The sequence below is a fragment of the Eubalaena glacialis genome, chromosome 11 (assembly GCF_028564815.1).
Source record: "Eubalaena glacialis isolate mEubGla1 chromosome 11, mEubGla1.1.hap2.+ XY, whole genome shotgun sequence".
NCBI lineage: Eukaryota > Metazoa > Chordata > Mammalia > Artiodactyla > Balaenidae > Eubalaena > Eubalaena glacialis.
In genome coordinates this window covers 62,860,294-62,875,484 of record NC_083726.1, presented here as the reverse complement: position 1 = coordinate 62,875,484, position 15,191 = coordinate 62,860,294, and the positions used below count along the sequence as shown (strand labels likewise).

Genomic DNA, 15,191 nt, shown 5'->3' with positions numbered 1-15,191 from the left:
TCAATTTCTACCAAAAAAGATTCTTACTGTGATTTTGATTGGGATTTCATCAAACATATAGATTAATTTGGGAAGAATTAACATCCTAACAATACAGTCCTCCCTCTGTATCCACAGAGGATTGCTTCCAGGTCAGCAGGGGATACCAAGATCTGAGGATGCTCAAGTTCCTTACAGTCAGCCCTCTGTGCCTTCAGGTTCCACATTTGCAGATTCAACAAACCACAAATGTGGAAGCTGAGGATAGGGAGGGCCAGTTATATGAGTCTTCCAATCCATGAACATGGTGTATCTCTCCATCTGTTTAGGTCTTCTTTGATTTTTTTCATCACTATTTTTTAGTTTTGAGCATACAGATGATGCATACATTTTTTACCTGTATATCTAAAGTACATTATGCTTTCTTGGTGCTACTGTAAATGATACAGCCTTATTAATTTCAGTTTCCAATTGTTCATATGACAATCACAATCACATATGAATAAAGTCAGTTTTATTTCCTCCTTTCAATCTGTATGTTTTTATTTCTTTTCCTTGCATTATTGCACTGTTTAGGAATTCTAGCATGATGCCAAATAAGAGTAGTAACAACAGATATCCTTGCCTGTTTCCAGTCTTAAGGGAAAAGCATTAAGGTTTTCACCATTAAGTATGTTAACTGTAGGTTTTTGTAGATGTTCTTAATCAGGCTAGGTAGTTCCCTTTAGCCCTAGTTTGTTGAGAGTTTTTTAATCATGAATGGATGTTGAATTTTGTCCAAAAAAATTTTTTTAATCTATTGAGATGACTATATTTTTTTTCATCTGCAATATGCCAATATGGTGAATACAATCATTGATTCAGTGAATGTTAAACCAGCCTTTCATTTCTGGATAAATCTCACCTAGTCATGATGTATTATCCTTTTTATAATTTTTGGATTCAGTATGCTTGTATTTTGTTTAGAATTTTTGAATCTATATTCATGAAGGATTTTGTCTTTTTTTCTTTTCTCATAATATCTTTGTCTGGTTTTGGTATCAGGGTAATGCTGGCCTCATAAAACAAGATGCAAAATATCCCTTTCCTCTCCTTCTGGAAAAGTTTATATAAAATTGCTTTTATTTCTTAATTAATCCCACATATCCTTCAGTGCGGGGATGTAAAATCATCTCATCCATGAAGCCTTCCCCAGTCCCACAGTACTGTTTATAACTCTGGTAAATGGTGGTAGTAGTAGTAGTAGTAGTAGTAGTAGTAGTAGTAGTAGTAGTAGTAGTAGCAGCAGTAGTAATAAAAATAAGTGGCCAACAGTACTGCATGCTTATGATGGCACGGGTCCTATATAATAAACATTCATCATTTATTATCATATATAACATTTCCAGAAACCCTGTGAAGGAAGTATTATCGCTACTTCTTTACAAATGAGTAAATCAAGGCTCAGAATTGCTAAATAACTGTCCAAGGTCACGCATTCTTTCATCTGATCATCAGTTTTTTTATTGTGTGCCCACCAAATTTTAAGGTGCCAAAAACTGAACCCACAACAGAGTCTGCTCCCTTTGCCTCCCTGGGTGATTTTTAAAGCAGAGTCCCTGCATCACCAACACCAGAATCACCTAGAAGCTTGTGCATTTTTCCAGGCTCCACTCCAATCTTCTTTAGTGAAAACTCGGGGCAGAGGGGGATATTGGAACCAGGAATGTGCATTTTGAATGAGCTCCCCAGGTGATTTTAATGCATCACCTCTACTCCCAGAGTAGCTCTTAATTACATGTTGCCTTGTCTTAGTAGCTATTTGTAAATTTCTCATCCACTCCCTAACTGGACTGTAAGCTCCCTGCAAGATGCAGTCTCTTGTAAGTGTCGGCACCCCAAAATAACCAAGTGCAGTACCTAGCACACTTGCACTGTCCAACAGACAATCACTGAACTAAAATGAAATAAGATGAAAGCAACACAGAGCTTCAGGTGCTCACACCCATCCACACATGGTGCCTCTAATCCTCTTTCCTGACTGTGTCCCAGATCCCCCATTAGGTCGGGAGGCTTCACAAACGAGCCTAGCCAACCTAGCAGCACAGACAGGGCTCTTTTTATCAGAGCTGGAGGGATATGTAGAGATGATCTCATTCCATCTCCTTACTGGGTGCAGAAATCGAGCCTTGAGAGGAGAAATGACTAGTCCAGTGTCCAACAATTACCCCCAAGATGAGATCAGCACTGAAATTTCCCAACTCCTGTGCAAGGCCTTCCCCACATCACAGCAAGTAGAAGAAGCACGAGTGTTCCATTCAAGAGGGACTCCTGGAGGAGGCAAGCTGTCTAATGACCCTCCTTTGAGTGGACAGGGAAGAAAGAGTGTGGTAAAGGGGAGGAAAGAGGATTCTAAGACAGCTCAGAGCTGCAGACAGCCTGATCTGGGAGCTCAGGGGGCTCGGCTGGTTCACCTGGAGGAGAAGGAGCCTCAAATCAGAGCTCCTGTCAGAAAGGGAGGGGAGTCTGTGGGAAAATGCCTAAGAAAAGGGGCTTTTCTGGGAAACAGAATTTTCCACATATCCCCCTATTGATCTCCTGGCAATAGCACAGTCCCCAGGTCTGGCAAATACTTTCTGAGAACACCGCATGCATCCCTTGACTCCAGAGCTAGCACCTCTTGGTCTCTGCTCTTAAAGACTTCCAGAAGAAAACACCTTTGGCTACTCCAGGCCACACTGCCTCAGGGTGGCCTGTTCCTCCTCCAGGAAGCCCACATTTTATCATTTCCAAAGCTCTCCATTCTCTGGTGTCTTAAGTCAGATAGCAATGAGTAATAGCTCCTGGCTACCCGCTTCTGCCAAGGCTTGACATTAAACACACATCACATGCTATGAATTGCAAATGAGGTTTATTGTGCAGACACCAAGTCCACAGCACTTCAGATGCAGAGCCAGCAAGAGGGTTATATACACAGAAACATGTTTCCCTGGGGGTACTGCCAGGGGAAAGGCACAGGCTTTGAGATGGGGTCCTCAACAGAATACCCTTTGGGAAAAGGACCACCAAAAGGGCAATGCAAGAAGGGGCAGGGAATGGGGGCGTGGCTGGAAGCACAAACCTAGACAATGCACACTCTTCCCCAGGGGACAGAGGGTGTCACTGGCTCCAGCTAATTGGTTTGGAGAGAAAATATTTCAAAAACTGTATGTGGACATCCCTTTCCCCCACGATGCCATCAGAGATGGATGACAAGGTTTGACTTGCTGTCAATTAGATGTACAGAGACAGGGGGAGAGTCAAGGGCTGGAATCCATCCTTATCTAAATGAGAAGGTCACACTGGAACCGACACCTTCACCTGAGCCAAAACCACCCCTTTCAGAGCTATAACCTGCTCCTCCAGAGCTGAAGCCTGCTTGGGAGCCCCCTCCCGAACCATGTCCCCCTCCAGAGCCAAAGCACCCTTTAGAGCCGCCTCCAGAACTGTATCCTCCTCCAGAACTGGAGTCTCCTCTAGAGCCGACTCCAGAACTATATCCTCCTCCGGAACTATATCCTCATCCAGAGCCATAGCCCCCTCCACTCCGCCTCTGGAATTGGACCCTCTGCCTCCAGAGCTATAAGTGCTGCCTCCAGAGCTGTATCCTCCTCTGGAACTGGACCCTCTACCTCCAGAACCATGGCCCCCAAAGCCAGTCCTGGATCCCACGTTTGAAGAAATGGTGCTGCCTGTCACAACTGCAGAGAGAGAGACGGTGTTACACCCAAGTTCCCACTGCCTCTGCCGCCTCCACCCCACACCCCGCCCCCTAGGACAGAGCCACACCCCTCACTTACACACGGTCACGCTGCTGCTGAGGTCTCCAGACATCGTGCCAGAGAGGGAGAGGAGAAATAACTCTTGGCAGAGCTCTTAGGTACTCTGTACACGTTGATTTACAACTTCCACCTACAAACGTGCAGGTCTGCCTCAAAAATCAGCCACCAGGGACTCACACAGCCCACTTTCTTCTTTGCTGCCAGATCACAGAGGTGGGGACAGGCCCCATGTTTCTACACAGCCTGGCATCTCAATCCATCTCAATTTCTTGCTCTGATAAAACTGATCAAAAGCAAATTCACTTCTGACTTTGCAACCCATTGTCTTATTTAAATCCATCTTACGGAAGCTGATATGCAGAATCCAAGCCATGCCAGAAATTCTGAAATGAGGCTATACTGTGAGCATTCAATTCAGAGAGAACTGCGGCTCTGTACAGCCTCCCTATCCCGCCCTCCTGCCCCATCCTCCCCTGCTTCATCTGAAATCTGTCCCACTTCATCTTGCAACTGGGGAGAGGAGGCCCAGCCTCCAGACAGGTACCAAAGAGCAGCCCGAGCAAAGCCGCTCCCTCTCTGTCATACTGGCTTGCTGGTAGCCCAAGTAGCTTTTCCCTTCTAGTTGCTTCAGCCAGACTAAATCACCAGGGGTGCTGAAGACACTGACATAGCTCTCAGACCACAGAGGAAGGAAAGGCTCCCTTTGGGAGGCTAGCAAATAGTTCTGTTTGTCACTCCAGAACCTGCAAAAAGCTAGATCTGGCGCCTGCTCCAGGTGCGCAAGCCCCAGCCGGGCAGCACCTTCCAACCCACGACATCCCCATTCTGGCTCACAATGTGGAGGGAGAAGAGGCCACACGCCCTGCAGACCCAGAGACCAATGTTTCAGACCGTCTAGGACTGATCTGTGTTCACAGCTTTGGTTTTCTCTTTCAGAAAAGACCAAGATTAACTTATTGCTTCATTTAATTTAAAATGTAATCTGCCTTGTTAGTCGTTCCACACTGATAAGCCGGCAGCTCTACAGTGTTGCTTTTTGTCCTGAATCTCTCAGTTCAGGGAACACAGCGACATCTGCTCTCAGCCATCAGAAGGCCTTGCCCCCTCCCTGCTTTCTCTGCCTTCGCCTCCAGCCCTGGCTCCAGGGGAGGAGAGGGTGGACCAGGGTACCTCTGTCCTCCCGGGGCCCTTCACCAGCACTCCTCGCCCTCCAGCAGCTTGTGGTAGGTGGCGATCTCCACGTCCAGGGCCAGTTTGATGTTCAAGAGCTCCTGGGAGTCTCGCAGCAGCCAGGCCAGGTCCTCCCTGGCTTTTTGCAGGGCCTCGTCCAGCTCATTCAGCTTGTCCTGGGCGTCTCTGCGGGCATGCTCTCCCCTCTGCTCGGCATCTGCAATGGAGTCTTGCACATTCTTACACTAGGAGAGAAGGAGAGAGCAGAGAGCAGAGTCTACCTGACAGTGGGAGGGAGAGAGGGAGCAGGGATATGTAGGGTATATAAGAAACCAGAATCAATGGCCCTGGAAGTGTTGAATCCCCCGGGGAGTTAATGCAAGTTGCAAACAACTTGCTAAGACTTGTTGCTGTCTCTGAGCTACTGTCTTCCCAAGTCACCTTTGACTGGACCCTTACGCTTTCCCTGTAATGACCTTTGATCCTCAGAACCCAGGGCCAGAGTCATTATCCCATTTTACAGTTGCTATGAAAACATCGACGTGGACCGCTTCACAGAACTTCTGTCGCTTGTGGAGTTGGTTCTCTGTCCCGCAATTATCTCTTCCAGAGCTAATGTCCAATCCCAGGACAACTCCCTGCAATTTGCTATCCCTGCATCACACAGCCGGCTGTGCTTAGGGCTTGAGCCAAGTACAAACGGGTACAAACAGGAAGCTACGCCTGCGATCCACGGCCAGCCATGACCTCTAGCTTCATGTGGTATTGTTCCATTTCACCCATGTAAGCACTCCAGAAGTTAACACAATTCTTTCCCTGAACTAATCCCTATTCGAGAATGTCTCTTAGACCATTCTAAAAATTATGTCTTAATTATGTTAAACTCAAGGTATTTGGGATCAACATATGCTAGATCCCAAATAATTTCTCAGTTTCTCCTCTCTCTCTCTCTCTCCCTCTCTCACACGCACATACAAACACACCTGCACCCAACCTCCCAGCCCACCCCGAGCCACACTCAGCTGGGAGAGCTGCAGCCATCCTAGGGCATGCACCCCACCTGCTTCTTCATTTGGGAGATCTCCCCTTGCAGCCTCTGGGTCACGCGGTTCAGCTCACCGATCTCCATCTTGACCTCTTTCAGGCTGTCTCTGTGCTTCGCAGCGGTAACCTGGAGCTCCTCGTACTGTAAAGGAAGAGGAGAACAGTAGCAGCTTGGAGAAAGCTCGGCTTGAGCCAAGGAAGTCTGATACTGACCAGGGAGGGTCAACCAAGCTGAATGTCATGTCTGCATTCTTGGGAGATGGAGGACCATCTCACAGCCCCAAAAGGACTCAGTGCCATTCTCGACTAAGGGCATTTGGCATACTGTAGACACCCTTTCTTGGGAATGATGCCCAATTTCCATTAGACAAAACCACCAATAACCTTATTGGCTGGGGTGGAACCCAGCTCGGTAGAAGGAGCTGTGGCTCTCCCCGCCCGCCCAGAACCTGCCTTGCTGTGGTACACTGCCTCAGCCTCGGCCTTGCTCCTCTGAGCGATATCCTCATATTGGTCTTTGACCTCAGAGATGATGCTGTCCAGGTCCAGGTTGCGGCTGTTGTCCGTGGACAGGATAACACTGGTGTCAGTGACATTCTGTTGCAGCTGGGACAGATCCTGCAACACAGGGCAGGTCTGGCCACGGCGTTCCTGCCCACAGCCAAAGGCAGTGAGGAGAGATTCCCCTTCCCGGTGTCAGGGAAATACAGACTCTCAGACTAAGCATGGCCTGGGTGGGATTTAAAGCGATATCGCCACTATTCCTAGGCTTCTGCCAGGTTGTGCTGAGAATTATGGGAAGGGGTCTGCATTTCTGAGCCTCCTAATTAATAGCCTTCACCATTTATGCAGTTTTGATAAGTGCCCCCAGAAAGAAGCCAGTCGATGGCAAATGCCTTAAATTGTACTTCCTTTTGCGGGAGTCATGTGTGCGCACTTGGGCAGGGAAGGGGGAAGTATATTATATTTTGAAGTATATTGGACACATAGGGATGGAAACAGGGTGGGTCTCTTCCTAAGGGGAGCTGGAGTGCGGAGAAGTTGTCCTGGTGGAGCTTTACTTCCTATGACATCAGAGGAGAAAGTTCCTCTCCTCCAAGACCTACACCATAGAAGCTCCCAGTGGCCTGAACAACGGCAAGTTGAAGTCAGCCATCCATAAATCCCACCCACACCATCTTTTCCCCAATGGGGAAGGACTTCCTTTGAGGGGAAGGGTAGGAAACAAGGGTCCATCCAGGGGCAGTCTCCTTACTGCATCAAAGAGGATTTTCGTGAACCCCAGGTCCTGTCTCAGCTTGGCCTGCAGCTTCAGCTTGTTCATGTAGGCACGGTCCACATCCTGCAGGGAAGATCAGGGCCTCTGGTGAAGCTCACTCCACCGCGCCCCCACCTTGCAGCGCTCTGTGTATGGGCCCTGCCCTGCCCTCTCTCTGCCGCTCCTCCACCCAGACCCTGTTAGCTGCTCTCCAAAATCCCAGGCACCTCAGATGATCCACGCCACCACAGGACCTCATTCGGCGTGGAGTCCACAGTGCACCTCTGCTGGGGGCCCCATGCCCACGTCACTGCTCACACTCGCCCGAGACCATCAGAGCTCTGATGGGACCAAGCTTTGTCAACCATTCTCCCCTTCCTGCTTGAGACATTGTATGTTTCCACCAAAGAGCATAATGGCCTCTGTGGCTTTTAGCAATCCTCAACTCTCGCATCCTATCTATCCATCCCACCTCTCCTGGATTTTACACCAAAGCCTCTACAGGAACCAGGCTGAGAACCCACACTTTTGCCTTCAGGCTCAAACCTTTGTCAGCCCTACCGACAGCACCTTTAAGCAGGCAGTCTAAGGAAGTCCCATGCCTTCCTCAGCCCTTTAGAAGAAGAATCAAATGCTTTCTATATTTGCATCTTTCATGATCCAGTATAGGCTTTGAGTAGGTTATTGATGGGAAATGCTCTAGCAAATTTGCAGAACATCTCCAGAAGCTTGACCTAAAGACAACTTTATTTCCAAGAGAACCAGCCACGGACACCCCTCACCCCTTTCCCTGGCTACTGCTATTTTCACTCAGAGGTATGCTCCAGCCTGTCTGTTTGGGCGGAATGGGCTTCTGATGCACCCTCACTCCCACCCCAGTCATGACACCCTCCTACTCACCTTTTTAAGTGTCACAAAATCATTCTCAGCAGCTGTGCACTTGTTGACTTCGTCCTCATAGCTGTTGGTACCCAGGGACACAGCTATTAGAATAGTACTAGTGTGTTTCCTTTTTTCTTTTCCTTTTCCTACTGGATTCACCCAAAATACTCCATTCTCTGGGAATATTAAACACTTTTGTCTAATTTGAAATGAGGATGCTTTTCTATAAATTAACCCTCAGACATGTCAAAAACATGATCTCTAAAGCCCTAAACGTCTTCCTCACAAATAATCAACAAAGATACAGATGTCTCTCCCCTTTATCACCACAAATGCAGTTGGGAGATTTGTGTTTTCTAGGGCAATGAATGGATGGCTCAAATTAATGTTTATCTCCACTTAGTGTTTACTCTGCCACCTACTTCTTAAAATCCTCAACAAGCTCCTGCACGTTGTTCAGCTCTGAATCTTGTGATGTTCTTTCTGCAGAAAATGTGTCCAAGTAATTCTGCAGTTTGCCAATGTACGCCTGGAAGAGGGGGTCCATGTTGGCGGTACGGGTGCCGACAGCGATTTGTTGCAGCAGGCTCCCATTCGGTCTGCAACAGCCGGTTCTGCTGATGCAGGAACTGCACCTGCGGTGACCAGAAGGAAAGCACGTGAGCTCTGGGTTGCCCTTCCCACCAGCAGGCCGGAATCAGCTCTGGTTCTGCTTTGGGAGAGAGAAAACTACGTGGCTTCATCCTCACCAGCTGGATGCCAGATCATGCCGGGCAGAGCTTCTGAGCTCTCTGCCTCCACACCTGGAAAGTTTTGTAGGCTCCTAATGCTATATCTGGCACTCTCTATGCAGAGAACTCTTTCCCCTACTTCACCGCCCACTATTTTGTTTGCAGCTGCTCCCAAGACTCCAGGCCATCTCCCTCCCTGATCCTAGTTGAATTCCCAGCAAAGGTCCCATAAATTCTGGGGAAAACCAAAAGCAGGCATTCACTGGCACTGCTCCTAAGGGTGATGAGTATGAGAGCACTGGAGGGCAGGGCTCTTCAGTCTGGTTTTTAAGAGCCTTGTAAATTTCTTAGACAGGTTCCTCTGCCTTGAAATGGGAGGAAACCCTATCACACTCCAAAGTGACACCAATTAAAAACTTTATGGGTTACAAAACTAAGAATGCTTCTCTTGAAGGCAGGAATTTCATTCGTCCCCAAATAGATATTTCAGGCTCAGCTTCCAAGAATTTAATAAAGCAATAACTTCTAGGGAAGGAAATATGAACTCAGAAGACGTTTTACCAATCCCTTCCAAAACCTACTGTCACACGGCCTGAACTAGTTAGTCCATTACTTGTCTATATCAGTTTTTCTATGATTGTCAGAATTTTCCATTAGTACTGTTTGTTTAGGACAATAAAGCCAAAGGCACAAATAATTCCTAACTGCAGACTGTTATGGAAGATGTAGCCACCAAGTCTGCATCTTTCCCACGTGGATACTACCAATTACCCAGGCCAGTATGATATTTTATGGCTCCTAAAAAATAATGAATCTTTCATTTGCTTTTCAGTTAACACAGGAAGTAGAGCATCCTGAGCCTCAGACGAAGCCAGCTTCTCATGACTCACCTTGTCAATGAAGGAAGCAAATTTGTTGTTGAGAGTTTTGATCTGTTCCCGCTCCTGAGACTTCACGATCTGTATCTCCGGGTCAACTTTCACATTGAGAGGCTGCAGGAGGCTCTGGTTGATAGAGACTTTGTGGATGCCTCCACCAGGGTATCCTCCAGGCCCAAAGCCACCAGGACCCCCAAAACCTCCAAAGCCACCACTACCTCCAAAGCAGCCTCCACCAAAGCCGCCACCCCGGAAACTGCCACCTCCAAAGCCACCTCCTCTGCCACCAAATCCTCCACAAGACCAAAGTTTCCACCTCATCCAGCCACACTAATGGAGATGCTCCTGGTCCCTCCAAGGCCAACAAGACTCCGACTGCCAAAGCCACCTCCACCAAAGCCCCCTCCGCCACCGCCATGGCGGCTCAAGCAGGAGAAGCTGGTGGCTGATCGCCCACTCCCACTGGAGACCACGGCCGAGCCGCTGCTGAAACCCCGGAATCCTCCTCCACCTCCTCCTCCTCTTCCTCGAGATTTGCTCGAGATCTGACAACTCATGATGCCTTTGCCCAGAGAGGAAAGGTGAAGGTTCCTGAGAAGAGTTCAGGTGGGAGACTCGATTCTGCTGTTGGGATACGGTCGAGGTCCCCTTTTATACCCGCCAACTAGGTGTTGGTGTGCATGGGTTTGGTCTGCCTGGAAGCTACTCCTGGTGAGAGATTATCAAGCTAACAGTCATTAAAAATCTACTAATCAACTCCATCCCAGAACTTGCTTTGATTGCAAACTTCTCCTGTTTATCTGGGCATCTGTCATGCAATTCGATTTTTGTAAAATCATCAGAAGAGGAGATCAGGATGTGGGTTTCTTAATCTGAAAAAAGGACCTTCTACAGAATGCTGCTCCCTGCTCTGGATCAAGCCAAGGGAGGCCAGCTGCCACTCGGGCTTGTGGAGGGCTTGCCACCCAGTTCAGCTGATGAAAGAGATGACAGGTTTAGAGGCCCCGAGTGCCCTCAATACCAGCCTTAGAGTTCCCCTTGCTTTTCCTTCTGTGCCAGGAAGAGTTTCAACAAGTGATTTTGCAGAGCACAGCGTGATGTGGGGAAACACACATCCTCTCAAGCAAAGAAGTTGACCTAGGATGCTTCAAAAGTGTTGTCAGTTTGCAAAATATCTTAACTGTTTCCTTCCCATGCCACACCAGGACTCCACAGTAGCCAGTCACTGAGGAGAGGAGAATTTTCTTTCCTGTAACCAGAAGTCTTTATAACCATCAACTCTGTGACTTTTCTACATGAAAAGCCAGAGGATGAGGGGCTTAAGGAAAGTTCCTCTGGCCCTGTGTCTGTCTGACTCTGGGTACCCAACAAAAGGTTGCAATCAAAGGCTTTACACAACTCCAAGATCCACTGGCATTGACTCGGCCAGTCAGTAATCATGTATTGCCCAGAGATCATGCTAAGCAATTGGGAAGCAGGGCTTCTCAGTGATACCCAGAGGTGGATGAACATCAGGAGACTCATCAAGTCACCAAGTACACAGAGCATCCAGACCTAAACTCAGCCAAGGTCCTTCCTTGGTCCATGTGGCCAAATACGTGGGAGCCGCAGTATGCAGTACTAGAACTGAACTTAACGTCAAATGTTCTGGGTTTGAGTCCCAGTGTTGCCATTTACTGGCTCTGTGACTTTGAATTAAACACTGAGGCTCCGTATTCATACAAAGTGTTTTGAAAACCATGACACACAATACAAATGTTAGATCTCATTATTGTTTTGGGTGAAGCAAAGATATTTTCTTTTCCTTTCACCCGTGGCATCTTTTTTTTTTTTTTTTTTTTTTTTGCCAGCTCCTATTCTGCCCCAGGAATCATTTCAATTCTCTCCATTCCAGGTTGTACCCTCTGGGTGTGATAAGAGCCTCTTGCCTCGAATTTTTTTTTTAATACATCTTTGTTAGAGTATAATTGCTTTACAATGGTGTGTCAGTTTCTGCTTTATAACAAAGTGAATCAGTTATACGTATACATATGTCCCCATATCTCTTCCCTCTTGCGTCTCCCTCCCACCGTCCCTATCCCTCCCCTCTAGGTGGTCACAAAGCACGGAGCTGATCTCCCTGTGCTATGCGTCTGCTTCCCACTAGCTATCTGTTTTACATTTGGTAGTGTATATATGTCCATGCCACTCTCTCACTTCATCCCAGCTTACCCTTCCCCCTCCCCGTGTCCTCAAGTCCCTTCTCTAGTAAGTCTGCATCTTTATTCCCTTCCACCCTTGGCATCTTATTCTCCCTTCTGATGGCTATGACCACGCACTCCACAGGCATGCCACAAGCTACAGAACCAGGATTTCTCAGATCCTAGGACAGAGTTAGCATAAAAGAATGTAAAAAAACAAAAAAGCTTTGAGATTAAGTCCCGGTTTTATTGTAGTTTAGTTACATGACCTTGGATAATTCATAATCCTCTCTGAGCTTTGGCGTCCTCATCTATAAAAGTGAGTGAGAAGAAGAATATGGCTGTCGTCAAAACAGAACAAGATAAACACATGCTAAGCACAGTCCTAGCTAACAGCAGAAACTCAATACATGTTACTTACCTTCTCACACCCCCTCTCCCAAGTCTCCAATCCTGTGTCTCAACTAAGTGACTGAGGTGGGGAAGAGGGTGGAAAACAAGGAGCTATTCAGGATATTTGATTTGCAATAAGAGAACACTGAAGGAAGCAAATGCATGTGTCTCCTTGATTTTTTTTTTCCCAATACGGATTATATAATCATAATCATTCAAATAAATCATAAGCTAAAAGCTTCAGAGTGAGCCTCAGTCCAGGGTCGAATGTTATCTGCGAGTAACTGAACAACTCCCTAATTGTCCATTACTCCACCATGACTGTGCCGAGGCCATGCCAGCTTCAGTGGGGGGTTTGTAATCCCTCTGTGGAGGAAAGAAACAAACATTTGTTGAGCCTCTACTGTGCCCCAGGCTTGTGCCGGGCACACAACCTGCATGCTTTACTGCTCTGTAAATCTGCTTTCACACTGAGTCTCCCTCCCACCCTCACTGCTGGGCACCTTCCCTTTCTAGACCCATTTGCCAGGTTTGGAAAGTCAAGTTTGAAGAGGAAGCATCCTCCTCTTCTCTTGAAATGTGGAGGGTAGAATTAATGTAAATTGGATATTATATAACATTTTATTTCCATTTTTTTAATTTTACCTTTTACATAATCTGAATGCGCTTTTCTAGATAACATGTTTTGCGTTAAGGGGGTGAAATCCAAATTAAGACTCTTGGTTCTGGCTATGATTTTGTGGCTGACTTCCATACAGCCCTCAATTTCTTCATCTATAAAATGGGAACATTTATCCTAAATGCCTAATGTGCCACAAGGATACTGACCTGTTGGTATAAAGGGGTTTTTTTTATTTTGTTTTGTTATTTATTTATTTATTTTGGCAGTGTTGGGTCTTCGTTTCTGTGCGAGGGCTTTCTCTAGTTGCGGCAAGTGGGGGCCACTCTTCATCGTGGTGCGCGGGCCTCTCATTATCGCGGCCTCTCTTGCTGCAGAGCACAGGCTCCAGACGCGCAGGCTCAGTAATTGTGGCTCACGGGCCCAGTTGCTCCGCGGCATGTGGGATCTTCCCAGACCAGGGCTCGAACCCGTGTCCCCTGCATTGGCAGGCAGACTCTCAACCACTGCGCCACCAGGGAAGCCCGGTATAAAGGGTTTTAAGCTTTGCTGTCTCTGAGAACAGAACAGGGATCCTGCAGGATAAAATCTTTCCTCCTGCCCCTCAATTCTCCTTTCAACAAGCTGCCGGCACACCCAAGCCCCTAAATGCCTTCTCCCCTTAGGTTTTCAAAAGCACATCCCTTGGCCAGTGGAGCAGGAAAGCAAACCTCAGTGTTAAGCAAAGAGGGGGTGAACTGTTTAGCCAATAGGAAATTGATGTGGATACTAACCCCAGATTCTTCCAGTGGGAATTAATTTCCCCCTCCCCACACCCCCTTACCTACCTGTGTACCTCCTTGTGTTGCAGCGAGCTGCATCCCTGGGCTTCTGCAGGAAAGAATGTCACTTCCTTTCCCACTGCTGTGTGTCCCACACAGTTCTAATTTTCTAATTGGGAATTTTCTAATTCCCAGCAGATCTGACCAAACAATGGGAAGTTGTACATCCCAGCTTTGTTTTCTATGGGATCAACCCACAGTTAACTGAACTCAGCTTTTGTCATGCTACCTACAACTCACTGGACGTGTGCCTTGTGGGCTAAAACGCCGTCTAGTTAATAATATCACTCTGACATGTGTGCCTGTGTGTTCTCACCTGTAACATGCCTTCATTCACACAGAAAGAGCCAAAAAAGAGTCTTCATGAAAAATTCATGTTGTTCCCAGCCCTTGCTCCAGCCAAGTTATTTTCCAGATTAAGTCCTCCCCCTACTCTGGCACCAATATTCTTACTCTTGCCTGTTACCCATATAGCCACCCTGACATGTAAGGACAAGACAACCATCAAATAATCCATCCTATCCTGGTTGAGATTTCAGAAAAATGGAGTCATCATCATTATACCACTCACTGTTTCCATGCAGTTCAGAGATTTCCCCAGGTTTCCCCAGATTAAATCTACCCCCTTCTTACCCAACACCCTCACTCTTGGGGAGCCTTCCTACTAATCCTAGATTGCACCGCTGCCATTCACAGCTGCAGTTCACCTGCAGCGCCTCTCCCTGGGCACCTGCCATTTCTTCAGCAGCACCCTCTACCAAGCGTCCACTGGGAGTTCCATCAGATGCTTTCAGCCCACACATTTCCTCCCACCCTCAGCCCCCATCTCATCCTTCCCCATCACTTAAAGCTGCCCCCCTCCCCGCTTTTATCTCTTTCAAGGCTTCCTGTATTGGTTGGCTCCGAATAATACTGGGAGGAAGCAGGTGGGGAAACACTCTCCCCCTGAAAAACAAGTGAGAGAGAGAAAGAGAAAAGCATGGGGGAGGGGGGAAATGGAAATGTAAAAGACCAAATTCAGGACATTCCTGCTCTGCAATGTAGCAACAAAGTTCTTCAAGATGCCTTCAGAACTGTAGGCCCTGGGATGCCTCGTTTTGGAAGGAATGGCCAAGGGGCTTGATTCTATGTTTCTAGGCCATCTTTCTTTCTTTCTTTTTTTTTTGGCCCCGAAGCATGTGGGATCTTAATTCCCCGACCAGGGATCGAACCCGCCCCCACCCCCTGCATTTGAAGGGCAGAATCTTAACCACTGGACCGCCAGGGAAGTCCAGGGCTTAATTCTAGATGGTATCCTTGCTACAGAGATTTTTATCAAGAAAAAAAAAAGAGGATAATTGTTCAAAATTCTCTGGACGGTTGTTTTTTTTTTTCACATCAAAAACCATTGGTCTTCCAAACTCTTCTTTTTTCTTTTTCCAACACTTTATTTGGAA

At 47.2% G+C, this 15,191-nt stretch overlaps 1 pseudogene; it reads right to left on the bottom strand.

Moving 5' to 3' along the window:
* Window positions 1-3,277: 3,277 nt before the first annotated feature.
* On the bottom strand, window positions 3,278-10,299 carry LOC133100665 (keratin, type II cytoskeletal 2 epidermal-like; annotated as a pseudogene).
* Window positions 10,300-15,191: the final 4,892 nt, after the last annotated feature.